General features: G+C 47.3%; 1 protein-coding gene across 3 annotated transcripts in view; it reads right to left on the bottom strand.

Moving 5' to 3' along the window:
* EIF4G3 (eukaryotic translation initiation factor 4 gamma 3) overlaps nt 1-26,993 on the bottom strand; it is a 146,819-nt gene that overhangs the window by 107,024 nt on the left and 12,802 nt on the right. The window contains exon 1 of one of the 3 annotated variants that reach the window (XM_058039279.1): nt 1,897-1,983. The exons of the other annotated variants lie outside the window; for them this stretch is intronic. The gene's annotated coding sequence lies outside the window, so the exon portion shown is untranslated. Of the gene's footprint in view, nt 1-1,896; nt 1,984-26,993 lie in introns of those variants that run through there. 3 annotated transcript variants of the gene reach the window in all.

Below are 26,993 nucleotides of genomic sequence, written 5' to 3' on the forward strand. Positions count from 1 at the left end.
GCTCTGCTCTGGCTCTGAACTCGTCACTAAAAAGCTCCTCCTCACCAAACAGGCTCAGAAGTCACTCTGAAACTTCTCAGTTTTGTTACAGATTCAATGTTTGAGCACCAAAGACAATAAAAAGCTGCTTGGTGGGATTATGCTGGGAAGAGCCCAGCCCTGACCCTCACAACACCTCAGCAGGGAGGCCCTGGGCTGTCACTGTGGCAGGGGACAGGGGACAGCCAGGGCCACCTCCAGGGCAGCAGAACCAGCAACAGAATCTGGTCCCTCTGGTGCCCAGGCTGCTCATTCACCCTACAGCTCTCTTTGCCTTTTTTTAATGATGGCAAGAATTCATTAGCAGGGTCTAAAGCTCATCTGCACTTACCAGCTCAGGCCCAAGTGGTGTCATTTGATAAACAGAGAGGTTTTTAACAACCAAATGGGATTTAAAACCCTGACTCAGCCAAACAACATAAGATTTGTCACAAATTTCAACAGAATCACTCCCAGCCTTCATGCCAAGGATCTTGCACTCACCCCCAATCTTTGGAAACCAACAACAAAAAAGCCAAAATCTGGGACAGAAGGATTAAACCACACTGGAAGATGTAATGAAAACTCAAATTTCCTGCTGTCCCTCTTCCCCAGAACATCTCTATGACAGGGATGACAGCCCAAGGCCCAGGATGGAGCTGCCCCCCTTGTGTCACAGCTGAGATTTCCCTTCTCCAGGCACTCCTGACAATTCACTGAAGCAATCTCTGCTTCAAAAGGGATCATTCCCGAGTTTGGAAAAACGGTTTCATCCCTGACAAGGTTGGGATTTATTTTCTTATTTTAGAACTTATATAAGTCAGGAGGAAATAATCTCCTTTGAGCAGAGCAACTGCTCTTTTTGCACCCAGGAAGAGCTGCCTGAAGGAAGGAGCAGTTTGGATGGATTTGCAGAGTTTGGAGTCAATGTTTAAGATCACTCCTAGGAAGGGAAGATTCTCATCAGATCCAGAAGAAATCTTTTAAGCCCTTTTTGCAAAAGGACACAAGACTGGTAGGAACAAAATGCCTCCAATTCCAGTAAGCCTTAATGAAATAATGGTTGGAGAAAGTGATTATTTCCAGCATCTTACTTGTGGCATCCACAGACTGAGTCTCTGCAAGAAGCTGAGCAAGTGGAAAGGCTCCTGCTTCCCTGAGAGGAGCTGGACCAGTGAGAGACTGCAGCTTCCCTGACAGGAGCTGGGCAAGTAGAAAGGCTCTTGGAGCTTGTTCCTGCTCCCCAGTGGAAATCACCCCCTTCCCTCTCCCTCCAGCTGCCAAAGGAGCCTGTTCTGGGTCCACAGCTGCTGTTGCTGGGGGAGAAGTGAGCCAGGGTGACACCAAAGTTCATCACAACTTGTGCTGATGAGGCTCTTCCAGGAAAGGGTTAAGTGACAGCATGGATACTCCAGTAAGGGAGGTGAACAGGTCAGGGCAGGCAGGTGGGAAGCAGAGGCTCATCCAGCAGCATCATTCCATCCACACCCACAGCACCCCCAGGGCACTCACTCATCCGGTCACACACACAGATTTTGGTGCTGCTGGGGCTGCACATCCCAAAATGCAGCACAAGCCTTGGGATTGCTGCCCTCAGGCTGCCCCAGCACAGTGCAGGAGGGAGAGCCCAGCCTTGCTGCAGTGCTGGATTCAGCACAGCCAGGAGCACCAGGAAGAGCCCTGAGTAATTCAGGCAGCTCTTTGTGTTACTACCCTGCTGTGCTGAGATCCAATTCAGGAGCATCCTGTGCCCTTCCTCCCCCTCCTCCTCCCCTATATCCTGCCACCCACATCACTGATTTGGGCAACTCTGCTCCAAAATCACCCAGGAGGGTGGGAAGGGAGAGGGAGTGGAGGAAAAGCAAAGAAAATCCAAACCTCACACAGTTTTCACAGCTCCTTCCACAGGGAGAAGAGACGAGGAGAGCAATGAAGCAGAAAAGCAGGAGCAAGGAGAGCCTGTTCAATCCAAGAACCTCTTAAAGCACCATCAGCTGGTAAAGTGGAGCTGCAGCCTCTGCTCTGCTGGTGTCAGGCTGAATGAGTCCTCAGAGCTCTCCCTGCTCCATCAGCATCACTCCAGGATCTGGAGAGGGATGGAAACCCTGCCAGTACCAGCGCTGGATCCTCCTCATCGCTGTGCAGGGCTCATTAACTCATGAAATACAGATCTAAAATCTCACCTAAGTGAGATACTTCTGGCAGATTCATAAATGCAGGCACAGATGCAATGGGTGTTCCACCTAGTCCCCATCTGGCTGCAGCAGTGATTACAAGCTGGGGAATTCAGGAGCTATTAGAGACCCAGTGGGAGAAGGAATGCTGGCTGGAAACCACACAGAATTTTTCTGGAAACCAAAAATCTCCCTAAAAAGAGGAGGATCTCTGTTAATTAGACAGCCACGGCCACACTCTGAGGAGAGGGGAATATGTGACTGCTCTGTAAAGTGATTAAGGAAAAAAAATCCAGCCTGGAGCTGCTGGAGCAATCAGTGACACTGCCAAATGCTGAGTGAAATGACAGCAGGAATTCCTTGCAGAAATCTCCTCCTTCTATCACATTTCTCTGCTTGTTCCAATCACACTACAGAACTGTGATTCTGCGAGATTTCTGTGCTGTTACACACCAAAACCAGCAGGAATTTGTACAGCTTGCTCTGCTCCACCGAGATTGCAGGAAGGCAATGAGAACATTATTGCATTTGCTCCCAAAATGGATTCATTTTCCCTCCAATGGTGCTTTTCACCTAAGCTCATTTCAGCAGCTAGCAACCATTTTACCCCAAGCTCCACTGACCTCTCCTCCCCTTCCAGCTCACAGCTGAGGAAGCACCTCTTCCCAGGAATAGAAACACCCACAGTACTCACAGGCACCTATGCAAACACCTTACACAAACCATTCCAGAACTCCTGATTTTCATCCCTGCCCAGAAATGCAGCCAGTCTCCCACTGATATCCCCAGGGTTATGTAATCCCCACACGTATCCCCAGTTGTACTGAAAGTGTGCACTAAAAATCCCAAGGAAAAACTGTCAAGCAAGATTACAGAAGGGCAAGAAACCACAAAGAATCTGAGCATTTCTTTCAGCTTTTTGGAGCAAGGAATCTATAAAATCCAAGCATGCATGGATGTGACAGCAGGGAGCTTTCCAGGAGTGTGTTTCTCCTCTGCAGCCTCTTCTCTATTCCCCATACAATTAAAATGCAGGAGGTGAACATCCCAACACCAGCAACACTTCATTGAGCCAGCTGGGTAATCAAAGCTCTGAAAAGGTTCAAAGGGAAAAGCTCTGTCTGGAACTTCCCTGGCATCACCCCATCCTTCCCAGCTCCACCATCCTCCACTTGCAGGGCCAAGACTTTGTATGGCGTGCTCAGTCCTACCTGGCAGGGAGCTCCAGCAGGGAGATCCAGGGAACTCTGGCAAGGAGATCCCAGAGAGCTCCAGCAGTGAAATCCCAGAGAGTCCTGTCAGTGAGATCCTGGAGAGCTCCAGCAGGGAGATCCCAAAAAGCTCTATCAATGAGATCCCAGAGAGCTCTGACAGTGAGATCCTGAGAGCTCTGTCAGGGAGATCTTGGCGAGCCCTGTCAGCGAGATCCTGGAAAGCTCTGGCAGTGAGATCCCAGAGAGTGCTGTCAGAGAGATTCTGGAGAGCCCTGTCAGTGAGGTGTGGCAGTGAGATCCAGGGAGCTCTGGCAGTGAGATCCAGGGAGCTCTGTAGCTCTGTAAGTGAGATCCAGAGAGCTCTGGCAGTGAAATCCCAGAGAGCTCTAGCAATGAGATCCTGGAGAGCTCTGGCAGTAAGATCCCAGAGAGCTCTGCCCGTGAGCCGGCTCAGCACCGCGTCCTCTCCCTGCATCCATCAGCGAAGCCCATGGCTGCATCCCCTCACTCACAGCCTCATCGTCCCCTCACTCACAGCCTCATCGTCCCCTCCGTGCCACGCCGGGCTGGCTCCGGAGCTCTCCCTGCCCATCCCCGCCCGAGCTCTTAAAGCGGCAGCGCCGGGGGAGCTCCGCGGGCTCAGTACCGAGCGCTGCCATCGCTGCTCCCCGAGCTCCGGGCTGTGCCATGAGGAGCAGGGATGGGAGCAGCACCCTGATCCCCGAGGAGCAGGGATGGGAGCAGCACCCTGATCCCCGAGGAGCAGGGATGGGAGCAGCACCCTGATCCCCGAGGAGCAGGGATGGGAGCAGCACCCTGATCCCCGAGGAGCAGGGATGGGAGCAGCACCCTGATCCCCGAGGAGCAGGGATGGGAGCAGCACCCTGATCCCCGAGGAGCAGGGATGGGAGCAGCATCCTGATCCTCGAGGAGCAGGGATGGGAGCAGCATCCTGCTCCTCTCAGCAAGCTGATGGGGGATAATCATCAAGCCAAGCTTGTAAAGGAAAGGGTAAAGGAGAAAGATGAACTCCCCCACAGCACAGAATGGTTTGGAAAGCTGCACGGCAATGAATGAGGAGCTCAGAAAGCATCAGTGCTCCCTATCAGAAGAATTAAATCTCAGCACAAACTCCTCAGCAGGAAATTTTGCAGCTTGTTTTCCCTCAGCTTTCATCTTGCTACTCCCAAATGTAGCACCACAAACTCCTTTACTTAGCAACTACTTCAGCAATCAATTTTCCCTTCAAAATCAATCCTTCTTTTGACAGATCACGTTTCAGAAGCCTGAGGAAGGAATGCTGGCAAAGCAAACTACAGCCTTTAGAAGACAAAACAACAACAAAATCCCAAAGCAAACTCCACCAAGTGACACATTACCTGGGAAAAATTAAAATCTATAACATCAAAACAATGTCATCATCTCTCCATGCTGAACTGTGACAAACTGACTTCTTCCAAGGAAAAATAAAATTCAGGTTACAAAGCAAGTAACTCCAAATTTAGGGAAAGGCAGGATTGATGTTGCCTGGGTGACCATAATTCAATCCTCCTGTGCATCTGCAGAATCCAGCCCCTTATTGTAGAGTCCCACACTGATTTTTCCCCCGTTTCCTGTCACCTCCACACTTTCAGCTCTTACAGGACTCCAGCACCCTGACCCTTCACAGCTGAGCTGCTCTTGCTCATAACAGATGAAAGATAATTCACATTACAAAAATCAAGACCAACATAACTCAAGGAAAACACTTGAAGACCTCGCCTAATAAAATGCTGACCCTCCCTAACCATTCCCCGCTTCCATCCAATGACATATCCCATCTCCCTTCCTTGCAGAGATCATGTTTTACTTTAGGATGTGTTTGGGTGGGGTTTTTTGTCTGCTCAGGGGTTTTTTTGCTAGTGGATTCCCGACAAGGGGATCAGGCTGAGTCTGAAGGAATGAGGTGGCCTCTGTATGAAAATGCTTTTATTTCCGTTTTCTCAGCTGGATGCAACTGCTCTTGCACAATGTGATGGGATGTCAAAACAAAGCACAATTCTGAGCCCTGACTGTACCACAGGTCAAGCTCCAGTGGGGCACTGGTGTTTCAATGTTTGGTGTTTCTTGTTACTATACCAGGGAAAAACAAATACAACTTTTGCTGGCACGAGCACTCAGGAATATGGTCACAGTTAAGAGCTGCAGGTGAGGAATTCCTTAAAAGCCCATGGCAGCTTTACACCAATAATTAATTCTGATCTAAGGACTATTTCTGGCAAGTCAAATGTTTTAAAAACAAAGGAATGCAATAAAAATTGTTTGCAAAGTGGCAAAAATGGGGTTCATGGTTTAAAAGTACCAAGATTTTTAATAGAGCAGTACATCACCCCTGTCAAGAGATGCAAACCTTCAGGGTCTGCCACTTTCCAGAACGACTTCTCTCCAGAGGGATCTGATGGCAAAAGCCATTATTAAGCTTGTTTCAACATTTTATGGCCCAGTATAAAGCTCCTTAGTGCCACATGTGTAGTCAATGTTCACAGCCCAGCTGCCATTTATCAGACATATAAATTTTAAGTGGATCAATGAAGTGTTTGTACAAACAACCTCTTTAATCCTTCATGTGTTTTGTGTATTAAACTGCATCACTGAACTCTCTTTAAATTCCTGTTTATGGGCTACTTTATACTTGGAACAAAACCTTAAATAAGGTATTTATCTTCTCCTTTTGTATCAGAAATGTACTTACATAAATATTGTTGATGTTTCACCACTCTTTTATTGCCCCATTCAAAATCCCTGACTGCAGGACCTGTTTCTTGCTCCCCAACTGAACTCTGAGATGATAACTGGAAGTTATCATCCTGGCCATCCCTCTGCATTAAGTGCTCCTCATTAAATCATCCTCCCCAAGCTCTGGCTGGATCCAAATGTTACAGTGAGGCTTTCCCTGCTTATCCCAGCTAATTCCATGCTCTAAATGAACACTCTCCTCGTAACAAAACTTGCCTCAAAACACATCTTGAGCTTTTTACCTAATTATGTATCATTAATCTCAGCATCAGCTTCCAAATAATCCCAAGCACTGCCTTTCCCTGCTGTCTGCCCCACAATGCACAGAGCTGAATGGGAACAGGAGGGCTTTCCAAAGAGAATGGGCACACAAATCCCCATGAACCTCAAAGCCTGCTGGAAAAGCTTTCCAGGGCTGAAAACTGCAGCTTGAAAGGAAAATGTGACCTTCCAAAGCTGACTGAACAGCGTGCTGTCCCTCTCCTGCCCCCAGCATCTGCTGCTGCTCAGAGTCCTGCTCCTCTCCCTCTGGGAGTCCCACCACATTTTGGGAATCTGCGAATGCGGGTGTTGGCACGTCCAGGTCAGGCAGAGCCCACCTGGCACATCCCCAGCCCTTCTGTCAGAGCAGCCACAGCCACAGTGCATGTCCTGTTTGCACCCCAGCACGTGTCCAAATCCTCCAACTCACATCCCTTTAAATGCACACTCCACAGAACAGCCCAGGTGTAGTAGACAGGGTCAGGCGCTCGGAAAATCTCGCGATGTCACGGAAAGCAGCAAGACTCCTCTCCCCCTAACTCCTAGTGATAAGAGATCACCCAAGAATATAGTCCCCCCTAACATTAGTAACTTTCTACTCCTTACTAACCAATTACAGTAAGGTAAGACCCCCTAACATAGAGAAAAAACTTTCCCAGTAGAAAACCCGACAAGACAGGACAATAAAAGTCTTGAGCCGTCCACCATACTAGTACCTGCGTGTGTTCTTAGCCCGAGTGACCCTGGAGAGTTTGAGTCGCCTCGCCTTGCATCAGAAAGCAACACCCAGGATGCCAGAGGGGTTTCGGTTCTGAGGGTCCTCACAGCCCATCCAGCCCCACCCCTGCCACGGGCATGGACACCTCCCACTACCCCAGGTCACTCCCACTGTCCAGCCTGGCCTTGGACACTCCAGGGATGAAGCAGCCACAGCTGTTCTGGGCACCCTGCCCACCCTCACAAGTGTGGGATCTCAGCCCCTCAGGACGGAGGTGCAGAGTGGCCAAGACCACCCTTGGGGGGCTCGGGAGTCCTGGAATGTTGCCAGCAGTGTCTGGTGGCTGCACTTTGATCCTGCACGGGAGACGACACCTGTATGAGGATGGGAGGATTTCACTGGGTGAATGGTGAAGGGATAAGTGAATTAGAGTGTAAGACACAGGGTTTAGGATTTCTGTATAGGGGGGTCTAAAGAAGTAAGATGGAGGAATTGGGGTGTGTCCTGTCCTTCTTCTTCTTGGCCTCCGTCTTCTGTGGTGATGTTGGCACTTTGGGATTGGTTATTACTAAAAGTGCACTGGTTAATAAGGGTAAAAGGTATTGGGGAAAAATGATAAATATTGTATACGTAATTTTGAGTATAAAGATAGGTGACTGCCCCGGGTGCTCTCAAGTGTGCTCATGGCTGGCTGCTGTGCAGACTCTGTCAGGCCAAGAGAAAATCTTTTAGATAAACAATTAATAAATACCGAGACAAGATCAGAAGTCTCTTCTCGTCCTTTGAAGCACGGGCTGTCCAAGGCCACCCCGGGCCTTTCCAGGTCACCCAAACAGCCGAGAAACCGACACACAAGGAAGAGTTTCTGCCCAGTATCCATCTATCCCTGCCCTCTGGCAGTGGGAAGCCATTCCCCTTTGTCCTGTATAAAAAGTCCCTTTCCCCTCATCCCTTCCCTTCCATCTTTGGTCCATGTGTGATAATCTCACAGTCAAACCAAATGGGAATGCCAAAGGAAAGCTGGGGGCTAGGGGGAAGGTAACAGGAAAAAAAAAATCCCTTTGTTGCAAATTATCTGTATTCCCAGCATCCCACTGACTCCATGATGCTTTCAAACACAAACCAGCAATACTGGGAGCACCAGCTGCAATAGTTCCACCTGCAGACAAGCACCTAATTAGCCAGAGCTCATTACTTCCAGGCTCAGTTTTGCATCTCTAAATTACCAGCAGAGAGACAGCTCAGTGGCACTAAATCACCCCAGACCTGGCCTCACCCCGGGGGCTGGCAGGACCCGTCCTCGAGCCAGGCACAAACCCCAATCAATTCTCCTGCCCGATACAAATGTGTTTCTAAGGGCAACCTGATTTTGTTAGTTCATCTCAGTCTCCCTCCACTGCAACCTCAGCATGGAGGCAAAGTGGCAATTTTCAGCTGAGACCTGGAGAGGTTGTTTGGGGTGGAAGAAATTGTGTCTAAACCCTGCTAATCCTGCTGGGATTCTCCTTGAAGCAGGGTTGGTGGGTAAGGGACAGGTCTGGAGGTGATGCATGGAATATTTCTGTAACTCTGAACTTTGAGGTGTGTTTTCACCACTCCCAGAAGTGTTCACAGCACAGCCTGAATAAGGTTAAATCCATCTTTCAACCCAGCTGTGAAATATTAGTAATTACCAAAATAAAGCCATGGAGGCTCCGTGGGTTGTGCCTGTGCCAGCTCAGGTAACAAAGTGAATGATGTGCCAGGAGAGCATCTCTTGCAACCTCAGCATGGAGGCAAAGTGGCAATTTTCAGCTGAGACCCTGGAGAGGTTGTTTGGGGTGGAAGAAACTGTGTCCAAACCCTGGGATTCTCCTTGGGGTGGGTGGGGGACGGGTCTGGAGGTGATGCATGGAATAGTTCTGTAACTCTGAACTTTGAAGTGTGTTTTCAAGGCTCCCAGAAGTGTTCACAACACAGCCTGAATAAAGTTAAATTAACATTTCAACCCAGCTGTGAAATATTAGTAATTACCAAAATAAAGCCATGGAGGCTCTGTGGGTCGTGCCTGTGCCAGCTCAGGTAACAAAGTGAATGATGTGCCAGGAGAGCATCTCTTGCTCAGCTATAGACAACTTCTCACCAGCTGACTTGTCCTCTTTCTTTCAATTCACATTCAATTCACATTTTATTCTCAAAATACATGGACTCTTCTAAGAAATGAAAAAGTCAATACATCTCATCAGCTCCTTTCAGCTGGAAATCATGGTATTGCCAAGGAGAGGCAACAGCATCACAGGGAATGTGCCAATGAAGCCTTAAAATTGCATTAATTTTAGGAGGGTTATTTATGATTGTACTTGTCCATGTTAATTGAAACTCCCATTAGGCTGCAGAAAACAGGCAATGCTCAGGAGCCTGGAGCAGCCCTATTTGTCCTCCAACAGACCTTGCTATTCTGAGTGATTCCTCACAGATCTCTAGCCACAACCCCAGGACAGGCACCTTATAAAGAGCCCAAAATATTAAGGTGAAGGAAAAAGACTCAACAAGGTGAGCTCTGGAGACTCCAGCTGAATTCTGGAGAATTGTCTCTAAGTTACAGAGGACTATGATGGGCCAACATCCCATGGAGAAATTCCAGATGAGGCCTGAACTCCAAAATGCACCCAGTAAATTGGCAGCAGAGCTGTGTTCCACCAGCAGCACACACACCCAGCCAGCTCACAACAGCCTGGCCACAAAAACAGCCCCAAAGTCCCAGGCAGGGCAATGCCAGGAAGCTGGGCTCATGCTATGTGATACAGGGCTAAATACCTCCTAAAATTTCATGGAATGACTGGATCTCTGCTGGAGCTGTGCTGCTCTCAGCAGTGATGAAGCTTTTCTTTGCTTTCTGCCCAAGGAGAGAGCCAAGGCATGGGAATGAAGGATTTTGGTGCTGCTGCTTTTTACATCCATATTTTAAAGACAAACCTGGATTTTTGTTGGTCATTTTAAGGTCTACACCAAGATATCATTTCTTTACTTCTTAAAACAAGTACCAAGTGATCAAAACACAGTCAGAGTGTGTTTGTAAGGATCCTACTATGTGTAAATGCACCTTTACAGGTGATTCACAGGCACATAAAGCAGGGAAAGGATTTAATCAGAGGTTTGATGAGACTGGGGAAGGAGGAGCAGCACACACCCTCAGGAAGGAGCTGAGCAGGGCTGTGCTGTACCACAACCATGTATGTACCCAAGCAATGCTCTGACTCGAGCCACAAGGGGGTTTTTGAAGATGCTGCTCCCCACACCCATGTGCATCTCTTCTAGCAGCAGCTCACTCATCTGGAAGCACAAGGGATAAAAAGACCTCAGCAAGATAAAGGTAATAACAAACAGCTTTTAGTTTTGCCCTTCCCAATTTCAGAAGAGCCACCAAGACATCCTTGGTGCACCTGACCACACTAGCAATGAACAATCTGAAGGCTGCAAATACAGATACAAATGTTAAAATCATCCAAACTGAGTAAGTATCAGGCTTTCAGCTGACCAGAGACAGTGACATTTCTTCTAAAATTATTCTCATGGTTGGCAGCAGCTGCTAAATCACTTTCTGTGCTCTGAGATGACCCAAACATCTGCACATTCCCACAAAGGCAGGAGGGCTCCTATAGGAAATGCTGGAGGGGCAGCAGTTCCTGGCTCAGCTGCTCCAGACAGGGCTTGGAGCAACCTGGGACAGTGCAAGGTGTCCCTGCCTGTGGCAGGGGGTGGCACTGGATGAGATTTAAGGTCCCTCCCAGCCCAAACTATTCTGGGCTTCTATATAACCCATGAACTTGATTTAAACAGGAGAAACCTTCATGACTCCTAATGAAGAAGCTTTTCCAGACCTTCTCACATCCCAAAATAATTAGTATTTTAGTAGCAGTTCACAAGCCTAAATAGCTCAGCTGCTTCTTTTAATTAGAAGATTTTTATGCAACTATTGCACCCCTGCTATTCCTGAAATGAGACAAAGCTCTGAAGCTCCCATGCCACTGAAATACTTATTTTGTGGCCCTGACAAAAATAAAAACCCTTTTAGTGTCAGCCAACAGACTGCCTATCTACAACACCACCTCACCCTGCTGCCCTTTCAACACAAAAAATTCTCATCTGTCTACTCAAGTAAAATGAATGCAATAAATAATATTAATTCTAATAACAACAACAATAATAATTTATTGTGCAAGTGACTGAAGTCAGTGTCTGTTACTATTTTATATGGTTCTTACACTGCACATCTCACGCTTTCAAAACACAAGGGACAATCCTGGATCAGAACCAGAAAAAGCTGCAAAAAGCCCAAGTCCTCCATCCTGCAATTCCTCCATCCATCCATGCCTGGGTGGCCAGGTAGGGAAAGAAACAGAGACTTCCAAGGTGCTGCCAGCTGTGGGTCTAAAAGCTTCTCCTTGCACCCTGCACCTCCATGGAGGGTTTAGAAATCTTCTGGAGCACTGTTAATTAGAGGGGCAAGGGGGAATGATTCCAGGTCATGGGGTAGCCCCAGTGTCCCTGGGGAAAGGGAAGAAGACCAAGGCTTCCATGGGATCCTAAACCTACCTCACTGCCAAACACTGGCACCCACAGCTTCTGCCAGCTCCCTCAGCAGGGAAAGTTCCTCACAAAGGAGTAAAGATCACAAGATTCCTTGGTGAACCAGCTCAGCCTGGTGATTCAAGAGAAAACTATTTTTTTTCCTTGGCAGGGTGAAGTTTTCCATGGATTCTGTGAGCTGATTTAAATCACCAAACGCTCACATGATCATCACATCTGAGACCAGGGTGCAGCCAGCCCAGTCAGCAAAGGCAGATCCACCCTTCCCACTGCACTCAGGGGACATCTATGATTCCCAACATGAAACCACATCCATGAAAGCACCCCCAGAAGATCCCCAACCCACCCTGTGAACCAGAGGCTGGGGCCTTTCTCAGCTGGGCAGAGCTCCCTGTCCTGCTCTGGGGCTTTGCCTTCTTTGCATTCCAATGGAGGGACTGGCTATGGCTGCACACCAGGCCCTTCCTACACACCAGCTCTTCCCTTCTTCTCCTGTGTTTCCTCACCTCCACTACAGTCCTGCTGGAGCCAGGACACTGCCCTGAGGGGCCAAAGCAGATTCTGAGTCTATGAGAAAAGGAAGTAAAGCAATGGGCATGTTCACAGCAGCTGGAGTCACAAGGAGCCCTGTGATTCTGCAGGATTATTTTAGTCCTTCATGTGAGATGGCAGGGAGGTGAATCTTGCAGGATGTGGCTTATTCCTGAGGAATGGGGTCTGTCTAGGTGAAGGGAAGTGGTGCAGAGCAAATGAGCAAGAACCAGCACAGACACCACAAAGACCACTTGAGCCTCAAGGCAATTCAGGCCTCAGGACAGGACACAAAACTTGTGCATTTACCAAAGAACAAATAAGGACATGGGGAAAGCAACACTTAGTATCTGAGTACACATTTCCCACTGCTTCCCTTCAACACTGAGACTGGTCTCTATGCTACCACCTGATTTGAAATCTTCAATTCTTTAACAAGCAGTTCATTTCAGTGCCATTAGTTCATTAGCACACTAAAGCTCTCAGATGTTTCACATACGACCTTGAACGTGTCATCTCTTGCTTCCTCTGGAAACACACTTTGGGAAGGGCACCCTTACATCTGGAGCTGTGTCCAGCAGTGCACAGCCCCATCCTTGTCTGTGGAATGGGTCCAAACCCTGCAGCTCCACTCCTGCAAATGCCCCAGTATTGTTTAAAACCACAAGCCAAGCTGCCATGGGTATTTGGGATCTGTCCCTGCACAGCCCCTGACCAAACAGCAGTGCAGGATGACCCAAGTGATGACTGAAACACAGGAGGGGGTTTGGAAGGGAGAATTCCCAGGGAAGACAAGTTTATGCAGGGGTCAGGCTGCAATTCCACATCATCTGCCAGATGAGGGGCTTTAAAAGGTTCCTTTTTGTGGTTTAGGGATTCAGCACTGTGGGGAAGGAGATCAGCACTGGAACAGGGAGGGAAGAGAGATCACAGACAGGGTCCAGCCTGGAGCTCATGATTTATCCCAGCTCCCACCTCTCAGTGCTCTGTGGGAACAGTATTTATAGCAAGTGACACTAAATGGAGCACTGAGCACTAATTAACACCCAGGGAATCTTTTCAATGGACACTACAAGCAAAAACCAGTCAAGAGTAGAAAAAAAGTTTAACCAAGGAATCTACCATTGAAACCTATGCTTGAAAGTATTGTAATTCAAGATGTGGGACATTCCCAACAGGCACAAGGAGCTACAGGGCACTTGTCCCTATGTAGGCAGGTCCCTCCAGCCATCTGGAGACTTCAAAGCAGAAGGGAGGGGAGGGAGGAGGTGACCACTTCTGCTTAACTATCAAGTTCTTTGACAAAAATTCATGAAGGTTTTAGCCTAATGGAACTTGAGACAGAAGGCTGAAGCCCTCCCTCATCCCTGTACAAGGAAGCCAGGAGATAATTGTCATTTAGCCTTCCTCCATATGAGAATTATGCCCAGAAGCTGCTGAATGTCCACACCACCAAACCTGTGGCTGCTCCCAAGCTCAAGTCCAACATAAATCCATATTTATGTTAACCTATATAATAAAAGTGGCCAAGGGGATCAGAGTTATTTTAAAATATCCCATAATAGCAGATATATGTGGCTGCTACTCAGCCAGCTTCCTCTTTTTTGTGTTAATTTCACATGAAGGTCCTCAGAGGAAGCAATGCTGGTATTGGAGGACAAGCTGCTTATTAAGGAAGGAGTTTCCAGCTTGTGCTACTTCAGTGCAGGAAATTTTCTGGCACAGCTTGAGAAAGAGCAAGTGGCTGCACTCTGCTCTAAACTGATGAAGTGCTGGTGTTACCTGGGACACTGGGCCCATGCTGAGGGGGTCCCTCGAGGTGGGAGCCAGCTCTAAGGCCCATGATCCCAAGGAGCAGCACTAACACAGGGGCAGCCATCAGGAAAGCTGCCAGGACAGGGCTAATTACACCAGGACTCCCTCACAGAGCCACAGAAACAGAGATAAAGATCTCCAGGAAGCATTCTGGGCTGTTTGTCCTCAGTAACCATATCCATCACTAGAGGGGTCAGGCACATAGATATTTCCAGCATCACTGGAAATCTCCATGCTGGAGGTGGAAGGTTTATACCTATTCTATTGGAGATATTAAAGCCTCTTAAATTCAGGAACAATTAAAGAATCCCCATGCTGCACAGCAAAAACTACAGAGTGATGTAGATTTTTAAGCAGATTTAACTGAAAACAATCTTCCTGGATGCCCCAAGCACCACGTGTGGCTTTTCCAACAGTTATCACATCCCTATCAGCATAAAGAGCTCTCATTCTCTAATCCTCCATAATGCTTCAAGACCAAAAGTATCCTGCCCTTCCCTTTTCTCCTGAGTCATCTCACTCCTCATGCTCCTCTATTTTCCCAGCAAATGCCAAGGTCACTGAGATTTTCCTGGGCAAGCAGTGTCATTTGATGGCACAAGAAGTGAGGTGGAAGAAGCGCTTACGCAAGCGAGTGGCTTTAACGTAAGCCAGGAGTATCCGAGGTCAGCGCTCACCTGGGCAGCACAAACACAGCCCTGATGTTCCAGGGCAGGAAAAGCTTCTCTGGATCACACACCAGCCCAGTGCCCCCCCGTTTCCAGTGCAGTTGCTACCAGCAAAGCAACTTTTCACTCCCTAACCACTGCTGAAGTATATTCCTTAAATATTGTAGAGCATTTATAAGGTTTGAATCCAAGTTTGGACAAAGTCCTACCTGTATATTTGCATTATAACCAATAAAAGGGATGGATTTATGAATTTTCCATCTGTGGTTAAAATCCAATATTCCTTTAAAAGAATAAAATAGGGGCTAATCACGAATACCTGCAGCAGTTTTGCCCCAGTTCTGCCAGCAGAAGTCTCACTAACCATATCCTGGGATTGATGTGCAATTCTGTACCTGTTATGTAACATCAGACATTTCCTGCAATTGGTGCTGAGTATGGGCACAGTCAGACCTGCACCCCTGAATGCTCCAATCCCCCAAAATCATCATATTTTTAGCAACAAATTATCAGAATGCAGAAAAGTCCCCAAAAACTAACTCCCTCAAAGCCAGGCAAATTCACATTTAATCTAAAGCACTTTGGTGTCACTTTGGCTGAGTTTGTTTACTTTAAAAAGGAATTTTTAAGGCCCCATAGACAAGGAGTTTGCAAAACTGCAGAGATAACTGAGTTTTCCTTTCAGGAAAAAGAGAAAACAGATGCTGTAAAATTCCAAAGCATCCAAGCCCAGCTAACCCACAGAGCTCTTCAGAGACCATCCCCATTAATTCAAGTGTGCTGAGCTGTTCACAGTTTCTCACACACCTTCACTAAATGGATTAATTGCAATACAGACAATGACAGAATCATTTATAGTGAATACACGTGTGATTTCAAGATTTATTTAAGTAAATGTCTGAATTTTTATAAACCACACACACTACCTGTGGATTTGTGTGAGGTTTCTTGTGGATCAGAGTTTGCTTGAGAAGTTGCTTCTCCAGCTAAGTGGAATATTATGTATGCTGCCTCTCCATATTTTAAATAGAACCAAGTGTTTGCATCCATGTCCTGTAATGTGTTCCTCCATATTTCAGAGCACAAAGCCAAGAGAAAGCATTTTGCAAGGTCAGCTATTTCATCAGCCATCTCACTTTTACATAACGCTTTTTTCCCTTTCATCCCATGGGTTATTAATCCTTCCCCTATTCCGATACAACCAACGGCGCTCTTCAAGGGGAAACCCAACTGGAAATCCCCAGCAGGAGCTCCACATCTTGAATTCCAATTCATTTAATCACACTTGCTGTAGCCTGAAGTGCCCAGCCTTGGCTACATAAAAAGGCTGTTGAAGTGGACACTTCCATTTGGGTTGATTCACACCCAACGTGCCCAGACACACTCCTGAACCACCACGGTGACCTGACATGAGGCCTTGTGTAAAAACAAGAAATCAAAAAGCTTTAGGGAGGGCAAGTGAGGATCTGTGCACAGATAAAGGGCAGAGAAGGCTGCTCTCCAAGCAGGAGGAGTTGCTCAGCCCAGTGGGTAAATGTAATCCTGATCTGTACCTTGCAGTGACAGAGCCCTGTGGCAGTGGGAAGCACACCATGGTTTGTAGGGCAGGGGGGAAAGCCCTCATGGCACTGCTTGAAGGACATCCCTGCCACAGATGAGGTGACACTGAAGGACATCCCTGCCACAGGTCAGGTGAGGTGACACTGAAGGACATCTCTGCCACGGGTGAGGTGAGGTGACACTGAAGGACATCTCTGCCACGGGTGAGGTGAGGTGACACTGAAGGACCATCCCTGCCACGGGTGAGGTGAGGTGACACTGAAGGACCATCCCTGCCACAGGTCAGGTGACACTGAAGGACCATCCCTGCCACAGGTCAGGTGACACTGAAGGACCATCCCTGACACAGGTGAGCTGAGCTGCTGCCATGGCACCCAAGGAAAAGCCAACACCTATAAACACTGGCTGACATGTACCGTGGCAAATCCCAAAGCAACCCATGCATGATCCCACAGACAGCAGGGAGTCACCTTCTGCTATTTACTAAAGAATAAATTCCCTCTTATGGCAGAGAAAAGAGTCCTGAAAAATAAAAATCCTTTAGGGATCTCCTCCTAACACTGCTCAGCCTCCAAGGATGAGGTGTGTACAGGGATTTGGGAGCAATCCCATGGGACGTGGCAATGCTTTGTATCCCAAATTAAAAACCTCAGCTCTGAGCCTGGCACTTACACACTTTGCAGGGTGAATAACCAGCAGCACTAACGACTCTTTGCTCATCCCCAGGGGCAGAAGAGCCCAGGGGGATCCTGCCTGCCTTCCCCTCATGGCCTGGGGCCTCCCAGCAGCTGAATGAGGCACTCCTGACCCAGCTTCCGGGGCTCTCAATGCCTCCATTGAGCAGGGACAGCTGACTCGCTCTTTCTCTGGAGAGATGGGGGTGATGGCAGAGCATAAGAAATGGATATTTATGGCATTTGGGAAGAAAAAAAAAATGTGGGGTTCTAAACCCCCCAAAAGCTTTTGAAATCCAGTAGCTACTTAGCTGCCAGATATTCCTGAATTGTGGTTCCCTACCCCACTCCCTGCACTGATTTTGGTATGAGGTCATGACAAATCATCTGTACCCCCACAGATTAAATCTCCATGCTCCTATTTCCAGTGATGTGCAAACTTTCAAAGGAAAAAAAACCAACAATGTAAACAGACCTCAAGAGGACAAATACCTGAAACAGAACCATGTGCATGGAAAGTACTGTGACAATTAGTAAGAAGGTGTGAAAAAGCAGGTTAGTGCTTATTGCCTAGTAGAAGAGCTGGAGCTGAAAACTCACTGAAGGGAAGGGAAGTTAAGGAAGAGAATAGAAGGACCCAAACAAAAAGGAGTCGATCCAATTCCTTCAAAGCCCAGCAGTGTGTGAATGTGGCCATGCTCAGTACTAACCCCACAGTAAAACAAAGGAGCAGCTCCTCTTGTCACAGCCTGACTCATCTCCTACATTCCATGTCAGGGAAACAGCAAAGCTTCCTCCAAGATCAGAAAGGGACCCCTGCCCCAGCTCCCGTGGTGTTTTCACTGCCCCCCAGTCAATCAGACACATTGAACACACCGGGTTCTTGTGCCAGGGCAGCTGAGCCACTGTAACAGGCATGCAATGGGATTTTGTGTTTCTGGACAGCAAAGGCTTAAGGGACTAAAATAGGGACTGTGCCTTCCCATGGCTGACAGAGGGACAAACTCACAGCTCAGAGGATCAAGCACCACACAAGTGTGGTCAAGACCCCTCCTAACTCAGCTGCATCAATCCCATCCCAGAGCTGCCTCCTACCTCTGCACTCTAACACTCCCACTGTAATTAATTATCTGATTTAAGAGTTCCAGCCTGATGGTTCTGCATTACAAAAATCTCTCTTTACTCCAACCTAATCACACTGAGGCTGAGCTCTGGTGTTAAAGTCTGGAAGCACAGCCACGTCTGCCTGAGCACAGCACATGCCTGTGGAAATCACCACAAACATGCAGCACTCCAGCATCAAAGACAGGAAAAGATGAGCAGTAAAAAGGGCACCCAAGGTCAAAGCCAACACCAGGGCTGCTAAACCCAAGGTTTTTATTAGAAGAAACCTTCCTGAAAGACTTGCAGAGGAGGGTAGCAGATTTCCTCCCAAGAAAGAAACCCAAGATCTGAAAACCTGCATTTCAGCAGGCAGAACAAGGGCATTGGGTGGATTTGTGCCACAGGTGATGCTGAACCACACTGTGGCTTGGGTGGCTTTGGGGGTAGGGGGGATTAGAAGAGCATTCCTTGCTTCAGTCAGGGCTATGTGTGTGCCAAAGCCCAGCTCATTGGTCCAGTCCTGAGGTCTAAACCCTCTTCCACTGAGCCAAGAAGTGTTTTATTCACTGAAGATGCCAAGGACACAACTTATTTTTACTTCGTTGGGTAAGTTTGGGCATAAATTTTAAATAAACTATTAAGAAAGGACAATTTGAGTGTCGGCTCATGGACACATCTCACACTTTTAAAGCAAAGCAAAGGCCCCAAGGGCTTCAGATTCATTTCCCTTTTGATTTACAAGCCCCTACATTTATTAGCCTTCTGGACATGGGGTGAGGCCCATCCTTCATACAGGCAACTGGAAAGAATTCAGACAAGGCTTCAGCTAAAGGTCACACTCCCCCTATTGGGCTCCACTGCCACACAGGGATTTTACCCCAGGCATGACTTCCAAAGCTAAAAAACCCAAAAAAACCAGAACCAGGCTCCCTGACAAGAATAACAGAATTAAGACAATGCTCACCAAGGCATGAGGAGTGTTTGCACTGCGTGGTCGACCGGTTGTGAAGTTGTTTCTGCATAAATAATCCCCTCTGAGTAATTAATGAAATATTAGTGCCTTTTTTGGGCACAGAATCCCAGAACAGTGTGGGTTGGAAGGGCTTTTCAAACTCATCCTGTTCCACCCCTGCCATGGGCAGGAACAGCTCCCACTGTCCCAGGCTGCTCCAAGCCCTGTCCCACCTGGCCTTGGGCACTGCCAGGGATCCAGGGAATTCACTCCAGGATGGAGACACTGCAATCAGACAGACCCACATCCCTCCAGACAGGTGGCAAAGAAACACCAACCTAGGGGGGCTCTCCCACCTTCCATCCCCACATTGCCGTATCTAAGTTGGTTTAATTTATTTAAAACTATGGATCTTCAAGCCTTCCAGTTGTTAAAAATAAGTGCACTCAAGGATGGGTACTTTCTATTGGTGAGGCACGAGCTGGCAGAGGGGGAGGGATGAGCAGTCATGTCTGGGGTTACTTTTTCCAGTGTGCTCAGCATCCATCTATTGAAAAGTTTAAGCCATTCTCCATTTGGTGAAGAAAAAAAAAAAATCAGTCATGCTCTCTTGATAAAGATTTCCTCCATGACTGACTCAGGCCCCTCCATGTGTCTGAACATTGGTTTTCACCCCATTTATCACATATTCACTATAGAGGGTTCTGGTGTCCTTTAAAAGGTGCAGAGATACAGCCTCACTTCTCCCTGCTCCACAATTCATGTTCCAGTCAGGGCAATGGTAACCAAAGATGACACAGCTTTACATGCTATTAAAAATTGGTTCAGAACACCAAAACCCCAACTACTTCTAGAAAAACCAGCTTCACTGAGGTGCTTTGAATCCTGCAACAGCCTTTGTGGTCACCTCTCAACTGCTGACACTACCTCACTTGCACAACCAAACTCATCCCTGTCCTGTTCTCCCAGTTTGTTTCACCCAACAGTGCATTTGATTTTGGGGCACAACTGCTCCAAAACCTGCCCACCTTAAGGATAAGAAACAACCATTTTCCCTTCATTCTTACCCCCAGCAGCATTTGGATTTTTGCATGCCTGCTACACATCAGTCCTCTCCATCAGCTGCTTCCTAACAGTTCATTTCCAGGAATCAATTCCATAGTGATGTCTCATAGAGATTACCTACCAGCACCTTTCAGGTTTATTAATATGGAATTGGAAAAGTAGCTTTGCTTTTGGTCTTCTCCATGCACTGGTAGGAAATGCTGACCTAGGAGATTCTCCCACCTTCCATGCCCATGTAGCTGCATCTATCTAAACTTGGTTTAATTTATTTAAGACTCTGGATCTTCAAGCCTTAAAGCCACTAAAATCAGAGTCAGTCTGGGGTGGTGCTGAGCGAGTTCCCAACTGTTGCACAGCACTTCCCAACTCAGCACTGCCGCTTAGCAGAGCAGCTGTTTCAGTAAGGGCTTACGTCTTCAGCTGCCTAATGCAGTAACAAAATTAACCAGGACAACATGGAGCCTAATCCAGCAGGGTGGGGGAAAGCCAGTTAGTGCTCCCAGGGCTGGAACAGGCGCTGCCCCGCCACGCTCGGGCACGGATTTGTCAGGATCTGTTTACACAATCCACTTTTCCCTGCGAAAGGCATGAAAGAAAATACTCTGCGGAGAATCTAAGAGGCAACATGTTCTCTCTGCAGCTTTCTGCAACTTTTCCTGCAAACTGAGCAAACAAAATGAATTCAGAACTATCAGTGCTGCTCCGGAGCTGCATTAACAATGAGCGTGAGGCAGCCTGGAGAGAAAGGGGGGACTGAGGCATTAACAAAAGCCCAGAGAGCGCTGGCTGTGCCCAAAGCCCGGCCTGAAAGGCTCCTTTGTCTCTCTGGTCAATGCAAAGCCATTCAGCAGCCCATAGACAGCAGAAAGAAAGTGAGGGTGGGAGGAAGAAGAGTTCTGTCTCTTTAGGGGACGTCTCCTCAGCTGCCAGGCTGTGAGGCAGAGCAGGGACTTGCATGGAGCTCCAAGCACCCACAAGCCTGGCACTGGGCACACCAAGTGCCCACTGAGGGCATGCTCTGCTCACACCCAACCTTCCTCCACCAAGGGACACACATTCCAGCAACTGGACAGCTAGTCCCCAAAAAGCCTCCAAGTGCAATATAAATAGTAAGCTATAGAAAATAACCCCCTGTTTCTGAGTCTGCTGGCTTTTCTGCAATCCCTTCCTCCCAACAATGAGCTATTGTTCCACTCCTGGGACTGAGGAAATGTTTGTGCTCCTTCTCTGAGTCCTTTACATTTAGAGACCTGCTCCTCGTTTCAGCATCATTCCCCACTGGGCTAAAAGAACCTGGCCTTTCACAGTTCAAGAGAAAACACATCCAGTATTGACTCCACCAAACAGAACTAACACCCCCTTCCTCATTTTCTTAATGCTACCATAAAACTCAGCAGAGTTCAGCAGCGAACCAAAATATCTAGAAATGGTCAAAGGAGGAGGGACCCAGTTGGCACTGGTGTCCCATTTAAACATGGACACATGTGACCACCAGTCTGAAATGCAGAGTGATAAAGGTGAGCACCAGCTCCAAGGGTCTGATGCTTGCTGGGCATGTTTCTCCTCACAGATGTTGAAAGAAGGATACACACACTCCTCACCTTGGCCACACAGCCACCAGCACACCAGGAAGGTCCATAAGGCAAGATCTTCCATGTGGGGGAAGATGTGGCCATCACGAACCTTTTTGTGGCCCACATGTCCCAAGGAACACAAATACTCTACTGTAAAAACCCAAAGCCGTGAATTCATGCTGGGCTGCTCCTCTTCTCTCCCAAACTGGGCTCTTGCTGCACATGGGAGCCTCTGAGAAAAAAGCAAAGTTTGAACCCTCTGTGCTTCAGCAGAGCCAAGGTTTTGACACAAACACAGACTCTAGGAAGAGATTTCTGCAAGGAGTCTCACCCATGTTCAAAAGAAACATTTAAGTGAGCAAAACCAACAAAGTGTCTATTTCCACTGCTTTAATATTTATCCATCTCTCCAGACCAGGCTCATCCTGCCCTAACCAGGGAGCTCCTGCATGTTCCACACACAGCACACACAAGCTGGCTCCATTTCCCCTCAGCAGCCTGTCTTGGGATAACCACACAAAAGGCAAAGCTGGCTAAATCCTGTCCTTTTGCACCACCCTATGAGCTAATCCATATGCTGCCTTTAAACACTTCACTTTCAGGGACTCCACATCTATTTTTGGAGATGGCCAAGGGGCAGGATATTTCTTTATACAAAGAAACAAGCTAATTTATTTTTGCCTAAAACACAAGGGTTTCTTAATTGCAATCACAGGAACAACTTCTGCAAGAATAGCTTGTAAAGATTAAAACTTTCTTCTCCCTGTGTTGCAGCTGAACTAAAAAGGAGGAAAACCCCACCATAAGCAGAGTTTTAATTAAACTGATTGACAGCCCATTCACACGGGCCACAGCTCGCTCAGGATGCATTTTCCTTTCAGGATTTTTCAATATAGAGAAGCCTCCTGCTCTTCACCATTGAGATAAAGATCTTTTAAAGGTGCTCATCTGTTGCTTCATTAGAAAAAGAAGGAATAACTCATTAAAAACAGCCAGCTGTGCAAAAGAAGTTACTGTTCTGGGAAATCCACTCAGGCGGACCAAGCCTGGAGTCATATCCAAACACACCCCTGGCAGCACAAAGAGGCATTTCACTCACACACACATGCTCACACTCACACACACATGCTCACACTCACACACACTCCTGCACTCTCTCCTCCTCCACTGCAGGAATATTTTTTGCCTCCTTTGTTTCCTTACAGGTGAGGAATGGCAATCTTGTAAAGAGGGGAAGAGGAACTGACAAACCAAGTCCCTTGCACAGTGAACAGCCATGGACCCATGGCTGCTGCAGAAGTGAGAATTTACAGCTGCTCTGGCAGCACATCTTTTATTTTTCCCCTTTTTTTGGTCAAGTCCAATTCTCAGAATACCCTCAAAGATGAGAAAGAATAAAGAAGCAGAGAAAAAATAGAAAGTTATCCTTGGGGTAGAAAAAAAGTGATTCCTGTGCTTGTCTTGTGCAGGGTCAGGAGCTGGACTTGATGATCCTTGTGAGGCCCTTCAAACTCAGGATATTCCATGATGATCTGGCATGAAATCAGGTAATTCTTTGTGCACTCAAAACTCCCATGAAGGCAGCAGCTGCTACAATACACAAGCCTGGAACCAAAGCCTAAAGAAATGTGGAAATAGAGAACAAACTAAAACACCTAGTGCTGATTGGCAATGACTTGGGCTTCCACTGGCAGCTCTGGCATGATGAACAGTGGTGGGATACAAATAGGAAATTCCTTTTCACCTTCCTTAGGTAGAGCTGCTGTGCTGGTCATTGAGAACAAACCCAGAGAGTCAGTTGTACTTATTTATATTTCCAATCACTACATGCACCACACAGCATTAAATAACATTAAATAACAACTCCTTACTCCAAAGCTTCAGCGTTTGCACCATAGATAAGAGAACATCAATAATGTGTAGCAAAGTACACCCTGTGTCCAGATAAAGCAAGATGCATTTGTTCTATTTAATTCTGCTCTGTACAGTCCAGATAACACAAGTTTTGAGATGCAATTATGAAACACCAGCATTTAAAATCAATCTATGATAAAAGTTAATATAACAACCAAAGGAAAAAAAGCAGTTCTCAAATGCACTACATTGTACAAGAGAACTCCAAGATGCTGCTTATACCTGAAAATTCATGTGGAACAAAATTAGGACTTAAGAAAAGCCACACAAAAACCTCATTAAGGTTATTAGGGCCACTAGAAGAGCTCCAAGTGTAGATGGCACTGAGCAGGGGGATTTAAATCCCAACTGCTGGGCTTTCCTGCTTTCAGTACAAACATTGCAGCCAACACTCCAGGCACAAACAGGCTTAAAGGGACACAAGCAAAATGTGTGAACCAAATGAGCTTCTTCAAAGCATCATCTGAAGAGATTTCCTGGTTTTATGTTCCTTGCTTTCACTGGTGGTGAACTGCAAAGAGGGTGATGTGTGTTTTGGGTATAGAGATACCACAATCTCTGTTCACTGATCTCACCCCATTTCTCAGGTGTCTGAGTAAACTCTGAGATTGGGATGATGTTAAAATATTGTCCTGTCCCCTGGCACCATGCAAAGTGACTCCAGAAATTGTGCTTTTCCCATGGAAATCCAAGCCTGCCCTCTGATCTTACTGCTCCTAAAGCTCACAACAGGCAGCACACCTGAGGCCTCTTGAGAGGCCTTTCCCTCATGGGGAACTTCACTGTGATTACACTGACCCACAAACCCAAACCTACAAAGGGACATCCTGGGCATTGCAAAGGCAAGGCCAGCCTGGGAATAATGCAGAAAAAAGTCACAATTCCAGCTGACAGATGAACAACTGCTTGCTTGAGGGCACCATGTGATGAACCATGCAAGCTTTGGCCTTTTCTGCCCACTGCCACTGAAGGTTGCAAAGGGAAATCGATATTATTACTAGACACAAGCAAAATGACAATATCATGCAACACCTGCAGCTGATCTTTACTTTTCAGTCCCTGGAAACACTATTGTGTCACAATTCCCTTGTATCTAAGACAAATTTAGCAAGACAGCTGCTCTGATTCTCTCTGGAGTCAGGACGTGTCAAGAAAGTGAGGAAGCTCCTTTAAAATAATCCTGATTCATTCAGCTCCCATGCAGGTGACCCCACTTTCTTCCACTCAATCCTTCTGCAACCTGGCTTCTCTGGCACAGCAACAAACAGCAAACAGCCTCAGCAGCTTCACAGAACCACAGACTGCTTTGGGTTGGGAGGGACCTTAAAAACAACCCAGTCCCAACTCCCCAGAGTTATGTTTCCACCTCTCCCAGCCTATCACTGTCTCATTTAATGCAGATAAACTTCCTGCTTTCCTGAGCTGAAGATAGAAAGTTACAGCAAAGAAACAGCTTTGTTCTCACCTTTAAGCAAGGGAAAATAAAACACCCAGACAAAGCTCAGTTACAGCACCCTGCAAGGTGACAAAGGAGGCACCACAGAGGGCCAAGGCCTCGAGCTGGACCAGATCCTTGGGGCACCACCAAAAAAACCAACATGGGGAAAAGGTTCAGGACCTCACACTATGACACCAGTGGCAACAAGGGCAGAGCCTGAACTAAGTGATCAAAATGTGAGGTTTAGTGCCTCACCAAGTGTTTCTGACAATCATGGAACACCCTGAGCTGGAAGGGGCTCACAGGGATCAAACCCAACCCCTGGCCCTGCACAGACACCCCAACAATCCCAGCCTGTCCTGGAGCTCTGGCAGGGCTGTGCCCATTCCCTGGGCAGCCTGGGCAGTGCCAGCACCCTCTGGGGAAGAGCCTTTGCTGATCTCCAACCCAAAAACCCAAACCCCCCTGGGCCAGCCCCAGCCCTTCCCTGGGTCCTGCCCCTGCTCCCAGGGCAGAGACTGGAGCTGTGCTCCACTGCCCTTGGGAGGAAGGCAAATACAAAAGGAGATAAAGTCCCTCCATCAATAGCAGCTCAATGTTTTTACTGATATATCTGAGGTGTATTTTGGGTGACAACACTCAGTGCTGCAGTGGAATCTCCTTGCTCTAATTTGCCAAACTTTGTCACAACACATTTATTATGGGATGTGTTAACAGGATGAAGCTGCCAGTACCAAACTGCAGCAGATCCTCTCTGTCCAACATCCTTTGGATCAGTTTGCCTTCAGAGCCATGGGATGGAAAACCTGGGGAACAGCACATCCCCATCCCCACCTAAAAATAACTGCATTCCAGGAGTGACAGTCAATTCTGACTCCATTACTCAATCTTGATTAAATCTAACGTTCAGTATATTTCTTAATCAACTTGCCTCGAGTGCCTACCTTAAGGTTAATCTCTCAAAGCCTTTTTTTTCAGGGGAGAGAAGATTCTTCCACCATCTGAACACACCAAGGAGCAGGTAGAACATGAAAATGATTATCCACAAAGCTTGTTCTTTCCAAAAATATTTGGCAAAGCACTGGGGTTTTTTTTGTCTGTTTCATATAAACACGATGTAAAACGAAGTTAAAACAAAGTCTCAAAAATGCCCTTCAGCATTTAAAAAGGATCCAAACTCAGAGGAAAGAAAGCATTCTGTACAAGCATGGTGCAGTAAAAAATAAGTCCTTTGGATCCTTTTAACTGCATTTATTTTTGTGATTAACTACAACAGAAGGGAAAATAAATCCACTACCTAACAGAGAGGTATCTTTGCACTGCTTTCCTTGATGGAGCTCTCCTAGAAAGAGGAGACTTTTTTTGGCTTCCAAGCATTTGGAAAGTGATAAAAACCATATTTCTGTATGGAACAGTTCAGCAGGGGAATGGTGTGCCAGCTGCCAGAGCCCTGAGCAGACATGGAGGCACCTCTGCACACTGCAAACCTCCTTCTGCAGACCATGGAATGCAAAGGGGCTGCCAAAAGCCCTCCAGCTGCTCAGGAAGGCATTTCTGCCCCAGCTGATAACACTCCCCACAAAGCCAACCACACCCAGCCCTGGCCTGGCAGCTCAAGAGTCCTCCCTGAGCTGTGACAGTAAAATGAACCTTGCTGGAAACAGTGAAATGTGGAATCAGGGAATCCCAGAATGGTCTGAGTGGGAAGCAGCCCTAAAGCTCATTCCACCCCCTGCCATGGCAGGGACACCTTCCATTATCCCAGAGTGCTCCAAGCCCCATCCAGACTGGCCTTGGACACTGCCAGGGATCCAGGGGCAGCCACAGCTGCTCTGGGCACTGCAGAAGGGTTGGGAGAAAAAGAGATGTGCTAGGAAAAATTCCTGGGTCGCTTTTCCAAGCAAAGACACCAACCAAATTAATTTCAACCATCCCTGGAGAAAATGGAAGATCCTCATCCCAGATGTTG

The sequence above is a fragment of the Melospiza georgiana genome, chromosome 22 (genome assembly GCF_028018845.1).
Source record: "Melospiza georgiana isolate bMelGeo1 chromosome 22, bMelGeo1.pri, whole genome shotgun sequence".
NCBI classification, from domain to species: Eukaryota; Metazoa; Chordata; class Aves; order Passeriformes; family Passerellidae; genus Melospiza; species Melospiza georgiana.